This window comes from Hyaena hyaena, unplaced genomic scaffold (genome assembly GCF_003009895.1).
Source record: "Hyaena hyaena isolate Hyena2069 unplaced genomic scaffold, ASM300989v1 scaffold_15, whole genome shotgun sequence".
In the NCBI taxonomy this organism is placed as follows: domain Eukaryota; kingdom Metazoa; phylum Chordata; class Mammalia; order Carnivora; family Hyaenidae; genus Hyaena; species Hyaena hyaena.
In genome coordinates, this window is record NW_024080647.1 from 6,705,315 (window position 1) to 6,722,992 (window position 17,678).

General features: G+C 47.0%; 1 protein-coding gene across 2 annotated transcripts in view; it reads right to left on the reverse strand.

The window, feature by feature from the left end:
• The window catches only part of TLN2 (talin 2), a 440,503-nt gene that overhangs the window by 355,870 nt on the left and 66,955 nt on the right, over positions 1–17,678 (reverse strand). For both annotated transcript variants that reach the window (XM_039218977.1, XM_039218971.1), the window contains exon 2: positions 10,430–10,519. The gene's annotated coding sequence lies outside the window, so the exon portion shown is untranslated. The remainder of the gene's footprint in view (positions 1–10,429; positions 10,520–17,678) is intronic.

The window sequence follows — 17,678 nt, forward strand, 5'->3', positions numbered from 1 at the left end:
TCTCTCTGACCCTCCCCTGCTCATGCTGTCTGTCTCTCTCTCCTAGAAATAAATAAAACATTAAAATAAATAAATTAATTAATTAAATAAAAGGTGACAAGCACTTAACCTAAGTCCCCTCTTCATGCCTAACTCCAAAAGTAGAAAGGCAAATGGCATATCAGTGTCTTTAAAAATTAAGAACACACACAGCCCTGAGAAGCAATGGCTGATTCCAAAGCACAGGATAAGGAATTAAATTATTAACTTTTGCAGAAAATGGAACGTCTCTACATCTAGTTTTCCTAAGGCTGCCTACAATTTTTACTCCAATTTAGGCATGAGCACAACCTCTGGGAAGATAGGCCCAGGCAGTATTTAATTTTCCAAGCAGCTGTCTTTGGTATGTGCTAAAGGCCCTCTGTCACTGCTGATTCTTCTGAGGACATGGGCATACGTGTCCCAAGTCACGCAGAGATAACCTCCACAAATAAGCATAGATATTAGAACTGCCCAAATATTTTTTTAAAAACTGAGGAACAAATGAACCCATAAATTGAATAAACCACAGTAACGGCCCCTTTCATTTAAAACCCGACCTCAAGGATACTACCCAAGTCATACTCCTTTATGTCCTCCCACTTTTTTTTTTTTTTTTTTTTTTTAGCAGTATAGTAAGATAGTCAGGATATACTGTTGCTCAGGAATATTTTTGATCATTTATTAGATTTATAAAACGTACCACTTTCCATATTAATCTTAAAGTGGATTGCACGCATTTTGTTTGTTTCTGTAGTAACCAGAGGGAACGAGAGCTCAAGAGGTTAGCCAGGTCAAATATCCAACAGATGCTGGTCCAACAAATGTCCAACATTCAACAGCTAAACTGGAAGAAGTCTGAGAAGCACTAATCCAGGAAAAGACCGGTCAAAATCAAATTGGGAGGTTCCAGAGCTCTGAGAAGCACATCCTTCCCACACGGACAGCCTCCAGCATTTTGACAGTCACACTGATAAGGAATCCCATCCTCAGCGGATGAGCAACCACCAAGGGTCTTACCAGCCTGAAATGCGAGCAACATTGCTGGCCAGGCCACATCAGGCCAACCTGGAGTCGGTGTTTCATGCGAAGAGAGCCACAGAAAAGAAACGCAGTGGCTGCTGCATCCGGACCATCTCCATTAGCATTTGCAGACCCGGCAAGCATGCGAGACGAAGAGAGTGCTGTGTCCCCATCTCTCTTCCATTCCTAGGTGATCCGGAGGCAGCAAGACAGTCAGATGCAGCCATAGGGAACGCACCATTCACACCACAAGCATGCTTCCATCTCTGCCATGGTGACCCTTGCCACAAGAGCAGAGGTCACGTCATTCCACCCTCAGGCAAGTTCTTCCTCACAATGAGCTGCGAGCTCTCAGAGGACATCAGCTTTTCTAACTATACTCCGGAGCACATCTCACAAGCAGCAAGAGTGCCCACTTCAAGAAAATCCCCTGTACAAAGAGCACTTGCAAACTAGACACAATTTTAAAGACGGTCCGCTTTACATGCCCAGCTTGAAACGCTCAGCTCCCTAGAACACACAGATCAAAAACGAGAGTTCAACACCACATTAACCACAGGATCAAAGGTAACATGACCAGTATCTGGACAAAATGACATCGTGTGCCTCCCAGTGTGAGGTACTAAGAGGCAAAAACCTCGTTTACATAGCCTTCCTGGCAAAAAGACATTTAATCATGAGAAATCGGGGCGCCTGGGTGGCTCAGTCGGTTAAGCGTCCGACTTCGGCTCAGGTCATGATCTCACAGTTCGTGGGTTCGAGCCCCACATCAGGCTCTGTGCTGACAGCTAGCTCAGAGCCTGGAGCTTGTTTGAGATTCTGTGTCTCCCTCTCTCTCTGACCCTCCCCTGCTCACACTGTCTCTCACTCAGAAATAAATAAAACATTTTTTTAAAAAATCATGAGAAATCAAGTGAGAAATTGTACAAACCTTTACTGCTACAAAATAATTGGCCCACAATCTTGAAAAACATCATTATCATGAAAGAAAAATTTAAAAAAAAAAGCAGAGGAACTGTTCCTAGCAAAGAGACTAAAGAGACACTGCAACTACACACAGTTCGCAGTATCCTGGGTTGAACCCTAGGTTGGGGGCAAGAATTTCTATGAAGGACATTACTGTGGTAGGTGGCAAAATTTGATATGAACTACATATTTGGCAAGAGTACATCAGTGTGGTAGGCCTTGTTCTTACAAATTGAATGGGTTACGAAAAGAAAGGTTCTGGGGCACCTGGGTGGCTCAGTTGGTTGAGCACGGGACTCTTGATTTTGGCTCAGGCCATGATCCCAGAATGGTGAGATCCATCGAGCCCACATCATGCTCAGCAGGGAGCCTGCCTAAGATTCCCTCCCTTTCTCTCTCCCTCCCTAGCCTCTGCCTCTCACCTACTCATGCATGCTCTCTCTTGTTCTCTAAAACTTAAAAAAAATTGTTTTAAAGTTCTTGTTAATTGGGAAAACATGAAATATTTGGGGGTGACACAGTAGGAAGTAATTTTCAAATGGCTCAGAAAATACAAGTGATAAAGTGAATGATAAAGCAACTGTCGTAAAATATTTGTATGTGATCACTTACATCAGGCTCTGTGGGATTTCTCTGTATTCTTCTGGCAACTTTGGTCTAGGTTTGAAGTTATTCCAAGATAGTCCTTTAAAACAACACAAACTCAGTTGCAAGATGTTTCCACAGTAACATCCATCAAATAAGGCAAGTCCCCCTCCCCATACTACACTTCTCTGTCACCATCTACTCACCCAACAGAACCAAGGGACTATGCCCCTCTTTCATCTCCAAGCCAACCAGACACCTGGCTCAAGCTGAGCCTTTCAGCTTCATCTCTGAGGAATTAGAAATTGAGATACAATGACCAAGCCAGGAAACTGTGAGGTGGTAAGCAAAACAGAGAGCTTCAAGTGTGCGGTCTCCATTGGAAGAGTGTAGGCAGGAGAGCTCATCTGGTTTTGTTGAGCAGAGAAGGGCTGGAACCATACAGAAATACCCCAGAGCTGCTTCACAGGAAGCAAGCACAGGTCAAGAGGCATGGACCGGGGGAAGGGGGGGGTTCCCCAGTGTACTTTTCCCAGGTACAAAGCAAATGCTCAACAAAGGTTAGCTGCAACCATACCTACACTGGACTCCGCAAAGCCACCCACTTCGTCCAAGCTAGCTCACTGTGTCTGTTCCTTGGCACAAGAAGACTTGACAATAGACCCTCATCAGTGCAATGGGATCACAGTCCCCCTCAACTACTCCACAGCAGGGCAGAACTCAGACTGCAGCCACTCACCCCCAATCCTATGTTTCTGTCCCGTTTCCCCATAGGAAGGGATGGCTCTTCTTGTTTTCCTCTGGCCCACAGCCTCTCATCCCTGGACAAACTGGCTGTAACAAAGGGTACAGCCTGAGACAGAAACTACTCCGCCTCCACGGGGTATCACACAGGACAGCAAACAGCAGGAAGGACCAGACTTGGGCCCTCATCAGTCACAACACATAGATCCTTAAACCTACTTGTGCAACTAACCTCCCTGCAAGCCTAAGAACCACCATACAAGCCTCATCTGCAGAGCCCTTACATTCCAGGGCAAAATGGACTTTGCAGATATGCTAAAGGACCTGCACATTTTCCTGGATTATCCAGGTGGTCCCAAGGGAATCAGAAGGGCCTCAAAAGCAGAGACAGCTGTGGTCCCAGGGAGATACAATGTATCTGGATTTGAAGATAGAACAATGGGGTCACCAGCCAAGGATAGCACTTGGCCTATAGAAGCTAGAAGCAGCAAAGAAATGGATTCTCCCCTAGAGCCCCCAGAAGAACGACAGCCTTGCCCACACCTTAACATCAGCCCAGGGAGACACCCATTCTGCAGATTAGAAATCTAACACATCTGTGGTCATCTGTGATAGCAGGAGTGGAAAACAGATACAGACCTTATCTGTCAGGTGGACAGGAATCAATTTTCATCCTTTTTGAGAAGTGGGGTTAATGGGGCCTAGAGACCACCTTTTAACTTCCCAGGAGTCCCTGGGGCACCCTCAGGAAAAACATGGCCCTTCAACCAAACCATCTCCAAAAGTCATTCACAAAACAAAGTGTCAGACTGAACTCACTTGGTAACATCTGCCACTATTTTGTACAATGTTTTGCCACCAGAGTTTTTTCAGTAATGAAAATAAAGTCCCAAGTTATTAACTGGCAGATCCCAGTGGCCTAGGGCGCCAGCACCCAGATCACTCCACTTCACCAGAAAACTCTCCTCCACCACCACCACCCTGCCCCCCAGCAACCACTCCCACCCCGGAGGGTTTTAGCACCGCCTCTGATCCCTTAGTGAAATCACCATGGACTCCTTCCAGATTTCTGAGTCATCCTCACCACTGCAGGTCCAAGCAGCAGCAGCTGGACTGTGAACTCAAAACAGCAAAGCCCAAACTCAGCCCTGGAAATTCAGCTGCTGCACAAAGGTCACGGTCCCTCCTTCCTCCCACCTCATTACTTTCCCTAGCATCTTCTCCATTCAACTGGCCTTTCGTCTCATGGGAGCCGCACAGCTGGCCGAAGGACACGCTGCCAAGTGTAATCCCTGGGTGCAGCGACGCTCTCCGGCTCTACAGAACGGATTGCCGCTGCTCGCAGAAGGGCGTTTGAGGGCGTATTTTTATCAGTGAAATATTTCTATTGAAGAAAACATCTGGGCGACACAGCTACTGTCCTGACAACTATGTGATCTCATTGGTAAGGCCAGTGCCAAGCCTTGTGGCCATGGTCAAGATGGTTTCCTTAGTGCAGAGACTGGCTGAGCCTCCACTTCTTCATTCCATCATCAGCTGCGGAGTGTGTACCCCAACCAGAGCCACTCCTGCGGAAGGAGGTCAAGGCAGATCCAGGAGCAAAGAGCTGTAATTACTTTCAACGATCTTCATTCCATCTACTCAAAACCGAAGCCCACCAGGGAAGCTGCCCGGGAGATCCATCCAGATATAGAGAACATCACTCCTAGAGGGAGGAGCAGGTATACACCAAGGATTTGCCCTACAAGTGGTTCTGGCCCCAAAGAGATCTATCTGTTCGAAGCACCCAGTAGAGCTGCTGTACAGAGAAAACAGCCTGTTTTAGGGTGGGCAGGCCAGCAAGTCTCACCCCACAGGGAATTTTATCAGTCTTTTATCATCCTGTCATCAGCCACCGCTGTTAAATATGAGATCTGCCACAGATGCCTTCTGACTTACAGAGAGACCGTGACTCTGCCCTGGAGAAATGTGCTTCTGACAAGCGTCAGTAATTCTGGGTGCCGGGGAGACCCCAGCCACAGACAGCTCGGCATGGCCACAACAAGCCTGTCAAGGAACCTCCCTCTGAGCAAGAACAGAGGCAGAGGAATTGGCCAAGAGGGAGAGGTCAAAGCTGCCCTGGGCAGCAAAGAGCAACCTCCAGCCTGACCCACAGCTTCCTTCTCCGACACGAACACAAAGAAACACTCAACGCCAATGGGTATACACGAGAACAGGTGGGATGCAGAAAAAAGGAGCCATCAGAGGGGACCAGGCAAGTTCAGGGGGCCAGTGATGAGGCCATCAATGGCAGAATCTGAGAAGACATCTTGGCAAGCCCTGCTGGTTACAGACTTTGAAGCCCTATGAGCTCTCAGATCTGGCATGGTCATGCTTTGTTTGTTTGGTGTTTTGGAAGGCTTTTTATACTTTTTTGGCTTTCAAAAGGACAAAAATTTTTCAAGATGCACTTTCTGTGCTGGTGAGGGCCTTCACACAGTTGTTAGGAATATAAATTAAGTCATTTTTTCAAAGGTAAATTTTTTTTTAAAGGTGTCTCTATCTTTCGACCTTGAAATTCTACAGAAACGCCCCTATGGTCTCCAAGTATGTATTATAAAAATGCTCGTTGCAGTATTACCGAGTAAATAAATAAATGGGGAGAGGGAAGGGAAGAAGCCCAGCCAGCAACAGGAGAATGGAAACATCACAGAACATCTTCTCATGTAAAAAATTTTTAACAATTAACAGATTTAGCATGCAATGTTTATGACACATTAGTTTTTACAATAGTTTATGCAGAACATACTGTATTTTTTTAAGAAACTGCTTTCTCACAAAGGGCCATGAGGACTTTATGCAGAGTACTGATGCCACCTTGAATTTTTTTCTTCTCTCAAAAAGCAGAGAGCTAACACCATTTGTTGTTTTTGAAACCAGTTACAGCTCTGCCTGTAAGGAAGGAGCGGTAAAAATGGGATCAGTCCCAGTTAGTCATTATTTTAACTAGAAATCATTGTTTTTAGGCCTTTCTTTTTCAATAGAAAGAGAGATGCCCTAGTGGGTCCCAAAAGAGAACGAGAATGGTGACTAGATGTCACCATGGACCCACTATTTGAGACAAGGTAATAAAATGGCACTAAAACCAAACCTCTATTTGCTGGAATCGGGGTACCTACGGGCACTCAGCCATGGGATGCGGGCAAAAATCATTCTGCACCCCCAAACTCCAAATGCCCTTTAGGCAATGCTGGCTTTAGGGCTGGGAAAGTGTCATGACCAATGGACAGAATCCTGTCTTGAAGCTAAGGCAGGAAGTATATATTTGAGTACTGTTTAGCACTACATTTAGAAGTGGGGGGGGGGGGAGCCTATATCTCTGTCCCCCAGCATTCTAAAATTTGCCACACTGTGATTTAAAAAAACAAAAACAAAAAACAAAAAACATACAGCTTGGTACAAAGAGGGTGACAGGTCCCAAGTCTGGCATGCAAAACAGGCCCAAAAGACTACAATTCTTTACGTAAGTTACCAATACGAGGAATATCAATACGCAGGTCAGTAGTCCCTTTTTAGACATCCTTCCTTTCCTTCTTTTAAAATAACAAGTTGTCTGGTACTTCGGTAGCTCAGGCAGTTAAGCATCCCACTTCTGCTCAGGTCACAATCTCATGGTTTGTGAGTTCGAGACTCTCATCTGGCTCGGTGCTGACAGCTCAGAGCCTGAAGCCTGCTTTGGATGCTGTGTCTCCCTCTCTCTCTGCCCCTCCCCCACTCACTGTTTCTCTCACTCTCCAAAATTAACAAACATTACAATTTTTTTCAAATAATAAAGTACCAAGTTGTCAATTACTTTTGTAACTCTGCATAGTGAAAGGACATTTTAAAAATATACAAATCTGTTAGAGGGAACAATGTTTGAGATACTCATCCAGCATCTTCTACCCATTTTGCTCTTCTCCCATTATCACAAATAATTGAAGACCCCAAAGAGGAGATGTTCTGAAGTACACAAAAGGCAAGGAAACCCTGCCATTGTGTTTCCTAGTGAAAGCTCATAATTACCTGATCCGTGTGACCACTGTTACCCCTCCAGTGTTTGCTCAGGGATTCATAGGCAGTGCTTAGTAATTCACTGCTCTTCAGATAGGTTACTTTAGATAAGCAAATGGAAGAAGGAAATTACTTTGTTGGGTTCATTTAACAAATGTTTATTGAGCTCAAGGCTGAGTGCTGGGCCCTGAGATACAAGGATGGATGAGGCAGAATCACTGTTCTCAAGGGGTTCATTTCTACAGAGAAACTGACCAGCAACAAAAGAGCTCAGTGGAGGGAACAGAGCCAGACACAGGTGGAAAAGTACACTTCCATTAGCCCTCAAGTGAGCAGCTGGGATGTGTACGCAGTCCTCTAAGGGCATCAGGTCTATGACAACTCTGTGTCAGGTCAAAGTCCTCTCCCTCCTTTTGCTGTTGAGGAAACAGACCCAGAAAACAGAAGGTACTCCTCACTGGTGCCTGTATGAGAATCCAGGGCCCAGATCAACATGCAAGGGTCAAGGTTATCACACCACTCAGCTGGGAGGGGACTCCATCTCCCAGTAGCAAGAGCCCTGACTCCAGATGGAAAAACAAACATGATTCCCTAAGACCAAAGAAGTGCGAAGGAGGTGCTTTCGAGATCTCCTTCCCTCCCTTCATGGGGAGGCCCACTCCACACACTCCAGAAGGCAAATACTGGCGTGGATTGAGGAAAAGTTTATAAAACAATCACAATAGCACCATTCCTATGATTGCCCAAAACAGGAGTTCCAGCAGGCTACAGAAGCCTGGCTTTGTGGGTTCAACTTAATTCTCCACCTGATGAGTATATATGAGTATATACTTGAGGCCAAAACAGAGGAGCCTAATTGAAAACTCGAAACTCACAAAGCACTACCATTGCATATCTGACCCAGAATAGACCAAACAACACTCAATAGAGTAAAGTTGCTTGGAGATTGTCTTGAATACACAAATGCCACAGAATGGCCAGAAAATGGTCTTGAGAACACACTGAATCAATCTGACCCCTTGCCTTCTGCCTTCCAGCCATGAGCCATCGACAACTAAATGGTAGCACTGGGTCTTGGAACCACCGGCAGCCGTCACTCCCCTGGGGACTTGCCCCAAGGAGGCTGGCTGGAACTGGCAGAGGTGGGGCAAGAAGTGGGCCTCCTAAATGAATACACCACTCTCTCTTCCCTGTCCATCTCCGCCTCACTCCATTGACCAAGCCTCTCCCCTAACTCAAGGGCTTGGCGTGCCTACAGAAGCAACATCTTAACACTGACACACAGGCAAAGGCCATATCCAGGGGTATAATGAGAGCAAGACGGAAGCAAGCACAAATAATCAGCAACCCCATCTTGCTACCAGGAGAAGAATCCCATTTTTAATAGGGATTCAGGTGGCAAAGGCCAGAGGAGGAAGAGCTTGGCCTTAAGTCTTACAGAGCAGGCTAGATCCCGAATGCACCTGCTGTGTGAGCTGGTGAATTCTGTCAACCCAGCCTCAGTTTTACCCTCTATAAAATGGTGACTACCTGCCTCATGCACTGCTGGGAGGGTTGAGACACAAGACCGTGTACCAGGCGCTTAGCCAGGCACCTGGTATGTCTGGAGTATCCATGTGGCTTCTCAGGAAGACTCAACACGACCTGTGCAAGTCTGATAGCAGCAGTGCTGGGCCGGCCACGATGCGGCAGTGTCTCCCGTGAACCACCACGGGGCCAGCCTGTCGCCGGGACTCGAGACCCCCGCTTTGGCAGCAGGGACCTGAACCCCTCCTGCCCCCCCTCACAGTCTCTCTGCCTGCTCACAGGTTTCGTGCAGTTTCCGACACGCTCTCTCTCAACACCCCACTTGGGAACCACGGTGGTGGCTGAGCTGATATGGGCTCTGCTTGAAAACCACCCTCCATATTTCCAGAAATGTGGACTTACAGAGCGGGTACAATGTGACAACCCCACAGGATTTCATTGCACAAATCTGAGAATCAAGGCATTTCCGATTTCACTGACAAAACCCCAACTTAGGATGCTAGTGAGGTAGACATGGGCAGGTGAGGTAGCAGGCTTCCATATTTTAAAGCTGGGTTCCTGTTTCAGTGCACTGGGCCTCATGCAGCTGAGGGAGACAGACTAGCAGACAAAATCCCATCAGTCCTCTGGTGGCTTGACAGACACACCTCTCCAGCAGTTCCCCAAGAGTCACACTCCAAGACAAGTGTCATGATCTTCAAGAACCTTAGACCTTACTTCTCCTAGCGAGATCTATACAACAGTAGCACTGGCATCATTTGGAACTTGCTAGAAATGCAGAATCTTGGGCCCCACCCAGAACTATTCAATCAGGATCTGCATTTTAACTGGATCCCCCCGTGACACTGCTGTAGAGTATTCAGAACAAAATTATCTACCGGGTTAGGGTTGTGACAGTGAAGTTTTCATTTTCATTTGGTCGTTTTCTTCCTTCATGAAGTTCTAGGACAGCACAAACGGCGCCTACCTTAGCCACGAGCACATAGGAGATACTCAAATATTTGTTGCATGAACAAATGTAGGAATAGGTGGTCTATCATGTAACTGAAGAGATCAATGCTGCTTTAAGCGCAAAGGAAAATGCAGGCAAGGGTCTAAGAGAAATAGAGAGATGGAATATGGAGGGAGGGGGTCTTTAAGTGAATCAGATAAGCCCTCTCTAAAAGGGAGGATCAAACCTGATAGGAGGGGGACCATCTGGGGGAAGAGGAGGTCGGGCAGAGGCCCACCACCTGGATTGGTCCCCCTAAAGAATTTGTTCCTGTAGGCAAGTAAAGAGGCATGGTCAACAGTTGCCCTGGTGGTGCAACAAAGAAGCTCTGAAAGAGCAAATACACTAGGGCCCGTGACCTTTACCATGGTTGGTGGCAGAAAGGTCGTGTCTGTGGTCACAGCTGCCATTTCCAAGGTTCCTGGAGCCAGTGTGAGGAGCCTGGCATGTGGCTAGACGTCGTGACCACGGCCACAACCCTCCAGCCCTCAAGGTCCACGAACCTACAGTTGCTCGCAAAGTAGAAACATGCAGGTCACTCACTGTGTTCAACAAGTTGCTCCAGGAGTTTGTGGGCAGTGAGACATCCAAGGGCCAGGGGACCCAGTCCAGATGTTACCCTCCGGCAGCACACTGGCGAAGGGGAGACAGAAGACATGGGTCAGGGCAACGTTCTCCCAACACTGAATGACATCGATGGGGTTCGTGTTAGAAAGAGGGCAGAAAGGGAAAACACGGGAGGTAAGTGGTCTCTGGGCACTGTGCAGTTAGATGGCTGGCGTCCCCTCCACCCTCTGTCCCGGAAGAGGCGCTGTCACACCAGCAGCAGCTCTGGAGCAGCCTCTCTGCAAATCTCCCAGCGTGGAGCCCAAAAGACAGCCGCAATGAGTCCTGGGAGGTCATCGACCCAACCCGTCTTCACAGATGAGAAAAATCAGGACTCCAACAAGAGCTGCCTTGCCCAAAATTAGCAGAAAGTAATGGCAATGCCAGGAATGGAATCACTGAAATCAAGTCCATAAAGCTTAAACTTACCTGTAAATTACCTTCCTTAATAAAACTCAGGTTTCTAAATGTTACTCTTATTCTGTCTGGCTCTTAACCAATGAAACGAGACAAAACAGCCTGCATTTCCAAATCTTAACCCTTCCCCTAAATTCTCTCTCTGTAGTCCCCAAAGACTTCCAGCAGCCAAAATGAGACTCCTGGTTTTCTTCAAAAACAAAACTTAAAACAAGAAAAAGAAAACCCTTCACATGTGAGTACAAGAAGTCTAAAACCTTTGGCGGGTGGGCAGGGGGCAGGGGGCAGGGGCACACTGAACACCTAAGAAGTCTCAGTTTATGAGATGTAAAGAATATAGAACCCAAACAAAAGCTCTGTTCCCACACATCAGGTTTATACACCCAGAGACCAGAACCCTCCCAAGAAATGCTCGGACACCCTAAGAAGTAGTACATTTCTAAAAATGGGTGGTTTAAGACTGTTGTCAATGGTCACTTTTTAAAATGAAATTGATGATCAAAATGCTAATTCCCTAGGAAAGGAGTCTTGTGACTAATTCATTTAATTATATATTTAAACTATAATCATCTGAATAGCTCTTTCCCTAGGGTTTAGTTCCAGGTGACCCCGACATGTCATTACACCCTTGGACACATCACACCTAACTTTCCAGACCCGCGGTCAACTCATCCATAAAAAGAACATGAATGGGATACAACTCAGGTGTCCCTCAGCTAAAGAACTCAAAAATGCCCTCCCATTGCTGGAACAAAGCTTAAAGTACCTCACATTAAGTCAGCTTATACAAAGCATAATTACTCGCCTACTTTGAAGAAGTGAATGTCAGTCATTATGAATTTAAACTGCTGTATCTCTTAAGGAAATAACTCGGAAGACAGTAATAACAATAGTTGTATTCGGTTTCTAGGGAGTTAGCTTCAGCAAATCTGCCCCCACCCTCGCTAAATGGGTATTTGGATCCATTTCCTCAAAGGTCCATTATTTATAAGGCAAAAGTTAGGTTTTCTCTTGCATAAAGTGGAACTTAGGCAATGAGGTCATTTGTTTTGAAACTACAGCAACCATCCCAGTCGCGCCCCCCCCCCACCGTTTTAGCATTCTAGTTAGTTACTCTGGGTCAAAGAAAGGAACTGCAGCTTTGAGAGAAAAAGTAAAGCCTGCAAGGCCACCAGGGGCATGGTCAAGAATTCCACGCTGGACAATCCACAGTACGACTTATTGCTCATTTCCCTTTAACACTCAGGCACACTCAAATGTCACAAGTTCATGCAGACACACAGGCAGACCAAACCTATTTCAAAAACTCTTCAACTGCTCCAGTATTCATTTAGAAAACAAAAAACAGGGCTGCCTGGGTGGCTCAGTCACTTAGGCATCCGACTCTTACTTTCAGCTCAGGTCATCTCACGGTTTGGGGGTTCAAGCCCTGCATCAGGCTCTGTACTCACCAGCACAGAGCCTGCCTGGCAATCTCACTCTCACTCTCCCTCTCTTTCCAAATAAATTAATTTAAAAAGACAGAGAGAGAGAGGCAGGGGGCGCCTGGGTGGCTCAGTCGGTTAAGCGTCCAACTTCGGCTCAGGTCATGGTCTTGGTTCGTGAGTCCAAGCCCTGCATCAGACTCTGTGCTGACAGCTTGGAGCCTAGAACCTGCTTCAGATTCTGTGTCTCCCTCTCTCTCTCTGACCCTACCCGACTCACAGTCTTTCTCTTTCTCAAAAATAAACCTTTTTTTTAAAAAGGGAGGGGGAAGGAAAGAAAGAAATGTTGCCGTAATGGCAACATTTTCCCTTAACCTTATGGTGAGGGTCTACCAACTCCTCTGGAAGTATCATGGACTCTTTCACCCAAAAGAACGTAATGCATTCAGTTTCAAAGAGTCCACAAGCCCCCTGAAGTTTCTCCCTGTACATCTGGCCGAGGACCTCTGCTGAACTAAATGTTAGAAAGAGTCCCTTTTTATAATTCTCTCCTTACTTCCTATAACCCCTTTTTGTAAATGGGGGTGTGAAAGACAACCTCACATACAAAGTCATACACAAGAGCAGGGACTATGGAGAAAACTGGCTTCTGGCAGCATTTATGGTGGCAAAGTCAGACTCTGCAGCTAGCAAGGCTCACAAGGGTGTGAGAGCCCTCTGCTTCTCTGGGATCCTTTGCTGAAGTTTCAGCAGGAAGCCTCCCAAACCTACTTTTTTGTATTTGGTACTTGATTTTTCAAAACCAAGAATGTAATGAGCATCAAGGAACAAACATACCTATCATTTAGGAACGCATAATAAGAAAAGCAGGATGGATCTAAAGAAAAAGTTAAGATCCTTAATCACCTTGGAGGTGATAAGGGATCTCATACTATATTTGTCACAGTGATTTCTTTACCTGGTTATTGGCTTCGCAGATGTTCATTTTAGTCTTCAAACTGTACCTATACATTTGACATACTCTTCTATGTAGAGGTCACAAAGCAATTGGGAGGGGGCGATTGGAATTAGGTCAATGACAAGGACCTGCAGACATTCTAGTCTCAGTCCCCATTTAAGACACTCCACTAAGCCTGTGGAAGGAGGCCTGTGCTTGTCAAAGGGTGAGGCCCACAAAGGAACAGTTAAAATTCTGGCTCCAGGGCACGTTCTATAAATACATTTTTGTGTTTAAACGTCCACGCCCTGGGACAGTCCTGTGCTCTGGGGCTGAGGCCACGCTGACCTCCGGTGCGGCCTGTCACCCTGGGAAAAGCCGGTGTCGGGTTTCTGCAAACCCAGTGGGCTTTCCTCTTACTTGCTCTGCAAGTCTCTTTCCTGTGGCACATTCCGTTACCAGGAAGGAGCCCAGGAAGTCTTCCTGATGAGCTGAGAAGGAAGTGATGGCCCAGAGGCTTCTCCAAGTTTGGAAGAGCACTTGGTCGCTCCTTCCTCAGCTGGATACCAAGGCCAGGGTCCCTTACATATTCTCCTTCCGTCGCATCATCAACGTTAGCTTCTTGCGGAGAATCCTGCTCTTTCAGTGAGTGATAGAGTTGGCCGCTCATCGGAAAAATGGAGACATGAACAATAAGTAGGTCTCAATTCCTAGCCCTTCTCACACACATACCAATATCCTCTTGGCCAAATAAGGAAAGCAGGCAATTCGGAAACAACCGCTGTTTCGTCATCTCCCTAGTAGACAAGCTGCCTTTTTTATTTTCTAGTTCCGATAGCCAAACACGGACACCATGACATTCAACATTTCAGTGGGTTTGGGACCACTTGGACTGATAGCTTGGGCACACGTGCCTCATCAAGGAAGCGCTGTGGTCCTAGATCTCCTGCTCAGAGTTTCTGCTCACTCAAGTCCGCACTTGAAAAAAGCAAAACTAAAGCCAAATTAAGACTACAGAACCCCACTCTTTAATAGTTCACTTTCTTTCCAAGTAAAACATCTCCCTGCATTCTGCCATTTTTCGAACTCAAGACAGGCATGGCTTTCCTGTGTATGCACACATGAGTATTTGAGTGTGGATGTCTGTGTGGGTGTGTGAGCACATATGTAAGTGCATGCATGCGTGTGCGCGCACACACACACACACACACACACACACACACACAGAAGCCCAACATTCTTCTTGATGGATTCAAAACAATAGCTTCCAGGGAAACCATTGCTAAGAGTTCAGGAAAAGTAAAGGCCTGCCAATTTCAGAAGGACAAAGGGTTTCAGCAACTAACAAGGGAACAACATGATCTCATGCCCCTTTCCCACTGAGACTGTGAGTGGGATCCTTCTCAAATTCAGACTGCTCACTTACAGGCATGGTCACTGTTTCCACCCAGTGGGACCCACGTGGGAAGAAATCAGCCAAACCAGGAAACAGATTCCAGAGGTAGCTTTTTGATGTTTAACCCAGACGATCTGCAGACGAGGCTCTTGAGCCAAGGAGGGGGCTGACCCTCTCGGTGAGGAGCAAGACCCTGGCTATAGTCACCACATCGAACAGCTCGTTCCTTTAAATCAAGGCTTGGGTCAGGCTGAATGTAGACCTTCCAATGACAGGCATGCGTCTCTGGGGCACCAGACTGTGCTCAACTCTAATTCCTAGTGATTCCCACAGGCCTTGGGGAACACGGGAATGAAAAGGCCCTTCCCCATGTGTCATGGGAGATGGACAGCACACAGTCCTACAAGGGGGGGGGGGGGATGCGTGAAGGGAGCTATTCCTGTAGCCTTCACATGTTTGCCACATTTATTAGTACACGCCCAGAAGACAGGCACTGTGCTGAGCACTAGGAGGAGGTGGTGGTTCCTTTTAAGGTCAAAAAAAATTTTTTGAAGACTCTTTCCTGAAAATCCCAATACACACGCGCACACACACACACACACGCACATAGCTGTACTTCTGGTATCCTTGGAGACAGCAGATTAAGACAAAAATGCTCTAAAATAAATTTTTAATTAACCCCACTATCTCCTACATACATTTTTAAAATAGCAAAAAGTAACTCCAGGACAGTTTCATTCTGTAGACAAATACTTGACACAATATGGATTAAGGATCCCTTGAATAACCCCCACAACACAAGAGCCTGCGTTCTGCCCCAAACTAGTATTGGGGTAGCGGCCGGGGGATGAAAACAACCCCCAGAAGCCCCCAAAATAGTGGGCATACTTGAAAGCTAAGCTGTTGGAAGAAAACTTTAGGTCCTGTGTAAAGAAGTTCATTTTTTCTCAGTAATTTCTTTTGAGAGAAAGAGAGAGAGACAACACGTGAGTACAAGCAGAAGAGGAACAGGGAGAGAATCCCAAGCAGGATCCACAGTCAGCACAGAGTCTGATGCAGGGCTCAAACTCACCAACCAGGAGATGATAACCTGAGCCAAAAATCAAGAGCTGGACACTTAACCGACTGAGCCACCCAGGCGCTCCATAGGAAATATTTTTTTTAAATAAGCCACGACCTGAATCACCTGCCACCGTCAGACTTCTCCAGCGCCCCACCCCACCCAGCACCCCCTCATACACTCTCCTGTGATTCCTGGTGCAGGTTTTGGGAAAGCCACATCAACATGCTTTTCATACTGTTCTAGAATCTTCTCTTCTCTCCTGTCGAGCAAGGACTGCCCTTTCCCGGGGGCATCCCTATAGCACCTTACACAAGGTGCACAGGAGGGTGAGAGAGAGCAAGGGAAAAGCGAAAAGAGGGAATAAGGATTCCTTACAAAGGGCTCAGCATGCAACTAAGAGGAGGAAGTGTTAGGAGGCAGCAAGGAGAACACTGGAGCTCTTCCGAGTACAGCCTAACTCAGGGATTCCACATCCAGGTTTGAAAACTTACAACTGTAATAAAGACACAAGAAACAACAAAATCCAGCAGTCTCCCCAAAGTCCCAGCCCACGTGAGGAGCCGGGCTTCCCCATCAATCAGTCTGACAGCAGCAGAAAGACTCAAATTTAGACTCCAAAGTGTTCATTTTCTTCTTTCCTGGGCCTTCCTGTCCTGCTTGTAGTGCTGGTCCTCTTGTACCTCCCTCCTCCCTTCTCCCCTGGGTGTCCTCCACATGGCACATCACAGTGCAGATTGCTTACCTTGGGATAGGGCACCCTACACCCACCCGAGGAGACCCCCACCCGATGGCTCCCGACTCCGCCCCTTCCCAGAGACTGACTCTCTCTCTGTCTCTCTCTCTCTCTCACACACACACACACACACACACACACAGCCTCCTCGAACCACAAACCAGTCCCGAGAGTGCATGTGGGATTCTCCCCACGCCCCCACTTCCTGCCTTCCACTCGTCCACTTTGGGGTCTGTGACCAAGTCATTCCTTCCAGGAAAGCCCAACCAGCATCGCCGGATATAAATCTACCTTCCTCCCAAGTCCAGCTCACATTTCCCCCCATCTACCCACCCAGGCTCCCCAGACGATCCTTAGGATGCTCCCAAGCAAAATCAGTCTTTTCCTGGGGCACCTGGGTGGCTCAGTTCCTTAAGCGTCCAACTTCGGCTCAGGTCATGATCTCACGGTTCATGGGTTCAAGCCCTACGCAGGGCTCTGTGTTGACAGCCTGCTTTAGATTCTGTGTCTCCCTCTCTCTATGCCCCTCCTCCACTCATGCTGTCTCTGTCTCTCTCCTCTCTCTCAAAAATCAAAAATCAATAATAAACACTAAAACAAAATTAGTCTTTTCCTTCCTCTATATCCCCTATGCTTTTGTCTCATTGTGAGAGACTTACACCAAAGGGTTCGCTTCTGGGTGCCTTTCATCTCCCTGAATGAGTTCCTGGCAGGCATGGATGCCACCACCTTCACCTCTGTGCCCTGCAGAGCATCCGACATCAACCTTGGCGAGCAGTGAGGGCTTAGACACCTATGATGTGCCTACACCCTAGTGTTTCAAGGGCCTTTATGGGTGCCTCCCAGGGTGCCAAATTTAGAATCAAACCAAGCACACTAACAATCTCAACAAGATAGTTTTTTGTTTTTTGTTTTAAGAGAGAGAGCGAGAAAACACAAGTGAGGGAGAGGCAGAGAGAGAGGGAGACACAGAATTCAAAGCAGGCTCAAGCAGGCTCTGTCAGCACAGAGCCTGACACAGGGCGTGAACTCCTAGACCGCAAGATCATGACCTGGGCTAACATCAGACACTTAACCAACTAAGCCACCCAGGCACCCCTTTAGAGTTTTTTTCCCCCTACACACACTCCAACACAAGTATTCAATCCCATCAGTCCAGGCTCGATTTCCCCAGGGCCAAACAACCCAACTACCTGTGCAAAACCAGTGTTCCTCT